Genomic DNA, 4,994 nt, shown 5'->3' on the forward strand with positions numbered 1-4,994 from the left:
CGGCTAGCCAATGAGGCTCCTCCGTAAGGTTGACACAGGACACGTATGGTACATCCAGCGTCGTCCAGCGAGATTCGTCATAGGCAGACGGTACGGCCGCCTCCACTCTTCCCACGCCGAGTGCAGTAATGGAGTCGGAGTTTGACGGCCGACACTGTGCTGGGTGATGGATCAGAGCCGGGGGAGGTCAGCGGCGTGGCCGCCGACGCTCGTACCCGCCGTGCACTCCGATCCAGTACTGATGGGGTTATAGTCCTAGGGTAGGGTCATAGGCCTGCCCTATAGGTCCTACCCAAGGACTACCCTTCATAAGGGACAAGGTCCTTAGTCAGTTCCGACTAAACTAAGAAGTTTCCATCATCCAGTCGGTAACAGATCTTTGACCTTCCAGTCGGAGACGAGCATTCAGAGTATATCAAACTAACAGACTGAATTCCACTCTGTGCATCGTAACCCCCCTGGGGGGAAACGGTCGTACATTTCCGCTCGCCTTTATTAGCATTTAAGAAGTACGTTACCTGTAACGTAGGCATTTATTCGCCACTACTCCACCCCTGTGCACCGAACGGTTGTGGAGGGCAGCGCACTCTATATAAGCCACCCTCCCCCACTGGTGCAGGGGTTAGCAAATCATTGTATACCATATTCCACTCGACAACAAGCTCCCAGAGCACTGAGACGTAGGGCTATTACCTCCACCGCAGAGGGGCCTGAACTCATACAACCTCGCCGTAGCTAAGGCTCTGCCCATCCTTTTCGTACCCTACACATCTACTGTCAGGCTTATACCCACGACAGTTGGCGCCCACCGTGTGTCAGGTTTTCGGAGAACGTCATCGAGCATCAAGTAGTCTACGCCTTCAAGGCAGGCGTGCGGTACAGGGATCTGTACAGGGATCTCCATGAGCAAGATGACGGAGATAGCAGCACGCTATGCAAATGGCGAAGAAGAGGACCGCATCCGAAGCGGCAAGCACAAGACAGTCGGCGACGGAGACGGGACTAACACTCGAAAGCAGAAGCAAAAAAGCTTCGTGCACTCCGCAGGCAGAAGCTGCAACCGTGACCAATGCCAAGTTCAAGGGCAAAGGGAAGGCGCAGTTTACCCCCAAGCAGAAGCAGTTCAGTAATCACATCCTGGACCAGCCATGTCCGGTTCATACGAAGATGGACGAAGAAGGCAACACCATATATCCAAAGCATAGCACTCGACAGTGTCGCCTCCTGATCCAGGGGTTCGGCGAAGGGCAACTGAGTGAAAAGGAGAACGAACAGGATGAGGAGGATGAGGAGGATCCGTTCCCCCAAGTCCATGCAACACTCATGATTTTTGCTGACGTTGAGAGCAAGAGTCGACTGAAGCTGGTGAACAGGGAGGTGAACATGGCCACCCCTACGAACCCCAAGTTCCTCAAATGGTCTCAGACTGCGATCACCTTTGACCAGTCGGATCATCCAGCACACGTACCCACCCCAGGGAGACAGGCTCTGGTCGTCGACCCGGTGGTGGAAGGAGTCCGACTGCGCAAAGTCCTCATGGATGGCGGCAGCGGCATGAACATCATGTACGCCGACACACTCAAGGGAATGGGCATTCCGATGTCCAAACTCAGCGAGAGCAGCATGCAGTTCCATGGAGTCGTCCCTGGACGGAAGGCCAAGTCACTCGGCCAGATCGCGTTGGACGTCGTTTTCGGCTCCGACAAGAACTTCCGCAAGGAAAAGCTGATGTTCGAAGTGGTGGACTTCCAGAGCGCTTACCACGCAATTCTGGGTCGCCCAGCGTATGCGCGTTTCATGGCCCGTCCATGTTACGTATACTTGAAGCTGAAGATGCCAGGCCCGAAAGGCGTGATCACCATCACGGGCAATCGACAGCGAGCCGGAGAGTGTCTGCAGCAAGGATCAAGAATCGCCGACCAGCAGATGGCCGTCCTCGAGCTCGACGAGTACAAGAAAACAGTCGACCCCGCCGACCTGATGCGCTCAAAGAAGCCAGCTTCAGAGTCTGCATTCCAGTCGGCGGGAGAGACGAAGAAGGTCAGCATCCACCCGACGGACGACACTGCTGCCCCGACGAACATCTCCACCACCCTCGATCCTAAATAGGAAGCCGAGCTCACCCAATTCCTCCGTGAGAACTGGGACATCTTCGCATGGAAACCTCTGACATGCCAGGTGTACCCAGGGAGTTGGCTGAGCACCGACTGCATGTGGATCCCACCGCTCGGCCCGTCTGAGAGCGCCTGCGCCGGTCCGCCGCGCACAAGAGGAAGGCAATCGGGGAAGAGGTGGCCAAGCTGCTGGCAGCCAACTTCATTCGCGAGGTTCACCACTCCGAGTGGCTCGCCAATGTTGTCATGGTGCCCAAGAAGGACAAGTCGCTCCGAATGTGCATCGACTTCAAGCATCTCAATAAGGTCTGCCCGAAAGACCATTTTCCGCTCCCCCGCATAGATCAAATTGTCGATTCGACTGCGGGTTGCGAGCGTTTGTCATTTCTTGATGCCTGCTCGGGCTATCATCAGATCCGTCTGTATGGCCCCATCATTAGTCCCCGAATGGATTGGCGTTGGAACGACGAAGCGATGTTTGAAGTTGGATCCGACTGGAACAGACTTGGCTTGGGCGTTGCTTGCCTCGGTCCATTTCGACTTTTCTGATCGACGATCCGAGTGGAAGTACTCGCGAAACAGACTGTCGGGAGCCGAGTGCTTCGGCGGCATCTTCTGGCACGACCGGTCAACTGACAGCGGCGGGTTTTCCGGGATCCTCAAATTTCGATTTCCGCGCGCTCAGCGGGGATGACGCCAGCGCGCTCGAGTAGCGCCTGACGCCTCGATTCTCGCGCCTTCAACCTCTCCACTAATATCGCCGCAGTGGGTCGGGAGGATAAGGTTTCGGGGCCACCTGCCAGCGACCAAGTCGGAACCCTATTTAAATCTCGGTGGCGAGGCTTCTCCGTTACGCTCGCCGAATCCCTTGCTCTCGGCTGCTCCGCCCTTCTCGCCACCTCCAGCGCTTCCATACTCCTCCCTTCCCCTTCCTCCCGAGGGCTCGCAGCTGCCGCCATGACCAAGGGTCAGACCAGCAAGATGGAGGCGAGGAAGAAGAAGGGGAAGACGGCGGCGCCTGCTCAGCGGCGGCAGCGGCCACTGCCGGCGGGATGGATTCAGGGCGACTTCCTCCCTCCACGGTGACGCAGGGGGATCTGCTGCAGCTGGTGGAGCACGGGATGATCGTGCACAAGTCCTGGAGGCTGCCGGCGGAGAACGAGGTCGAGCCGGCGCCTCGGGAGGGGGAGCGCGTCTTGCTGCTCAGCCACGTCCACCGAGGTTTCTCCTTGCCCCCGCATCCTGTCTTCAAGGGCATCATGAATCATTTCGGGGCTCAACTTCATCACTTTCCCCCGAATGCCATTGCCCATCTCTCTGCCTTCATAGTTTTGTGCGAGTGTTTCATCGGTTGCCCTCCCCATTGGGGTTTGTTCAAACACATCTTTTCCACCAGATCCCAAACCATCAAACGACTTAGCCAGTCGGATGATAAGACGCATCTCCTCGAGCTCTGCGGGGGCTTAGGTTTCTAGAGAAGGAGTCGGAGTAGTTATCCTGCTCTTCAGTTAAGTGAGTCAGTCAGGAACTGGCAGTCGACGTGGTTCTACTGCCAGGATATCGCCTGTCCGAATGCGTCGACTGGGCTGCCTTCCTTTAGTTTAGATCGGCCCGCCCCGCCTAAGCAGCTCGCGCTCTCGAAGGCGGAGAAGAACGACATCCAGCCTTTGGTTGAGGCACTCGTGGATGTCGTCAGGAGGGGGGTCACCGGCATAGACTTGCTAGAGGTCTTCCTCGGTCGGCGTACCCAGCCTCTGCAGGCTCGCGACCATGCCATGTGGCATTACACGGGGCCCGAAGACTCCACTCGGACCAACGTGGTGGGCGTGACTGAGGAGAGGGTGACCTCGTGGGTGCTCCAAATCACGGGCCCCTGCGAGAATCCCAAAGGATCTCGGCGAGTGAAGCCTTACAGCGCGGATCATCCTCCAGCGAATCAGGTGAGTAACACTTGTCGAGTGCACTGAACTGTCTTAATTCCTGTCGTTTGTTTGTATCTCCGTGTGATGTCTGATGTTGCCGACTGAAATTTATGCAGGCGTGGACCAACTGGTTCTCCCCCGTCTCGAATGGGAATCCGGCCGAGGAAGAGGAGGAAGGCAGCCAGGAGGGCAGCGTGGAGAGCGCCGAGTACGTCTCCGACAGCGGGGAATCGGAGGAGGAGACCAGCGAGGAGGAGGAAGAAGACGAAGAGCAGGACTCGCCGCCTCCGCAACTAGAGCATCGGACCAAGCGCCGACACGAGCCCGCCGTCCCCTCGGCTCCTCCCGCGTCTTCGAGTGCTCCGCCCACTGCTCCGGTGGTCTCGGGTGTTCGAAGCACTAAGAGGACCAGGGATGCCGCCGCTGAGCCTGCGGGTCAGTCTTCTAAGGCGGCCAAACCGAGTGGGCCTAAGCCTCGGAAGGCTTTGCCGCGAATGAGGGTCGCTGTCCCTGTCACCTCCACGTAAGTGTATCCAGCTTTCAATTCTTTCGGATATCCGAGTGAACTTCTGTTTACTGGCCGAATGGATTTCACTCGACAAAGTGCTACTTCTGCCACCTCTCCGACGCGCCAGGAAGACGATCCCATGGACATGGACAACGTCGTCTCGTCCCAGCCAGGTGCGTTGTAGGGACGCCGAGTGTTTTATACTATCGCGTCTCGAATTCTATCATAGGTCCTGCTTCTTTCTTTTTCTGAGACCTCGTGTCCTTCGGCCTGTCAGGGGCGATTTGCCTGGACGAGGGCGACCAGGGGAGAGCCGACCCAGCTGTGGAGCCTGTTCTTGAGGCTGCTCCTCCTGCTGCTGCTCTCGCCGCCGACGTGCTGCCGACTGAGGCGCTGCCACAAACTGAACCAGTGTTGGTGGATGAGGAGCCGACTGGGGCGGACCATGGG

The sequence above is a fragment of the Hordeum vulgare genome, chromosome 5H, assembly GCF_904849725.1.
Source record: "Hordeum vulgare subsp. vulgare chromosome 5H, MorexV3_pseudomolecules_assembly, whole genome shotgun sequence".
Lineage (NCBI taxonomy): Eukaryota > Viridiplantae > Streptophyta > Magnoliopsida > Poales > Poaceae > Hordeum > Hordeum vulgare.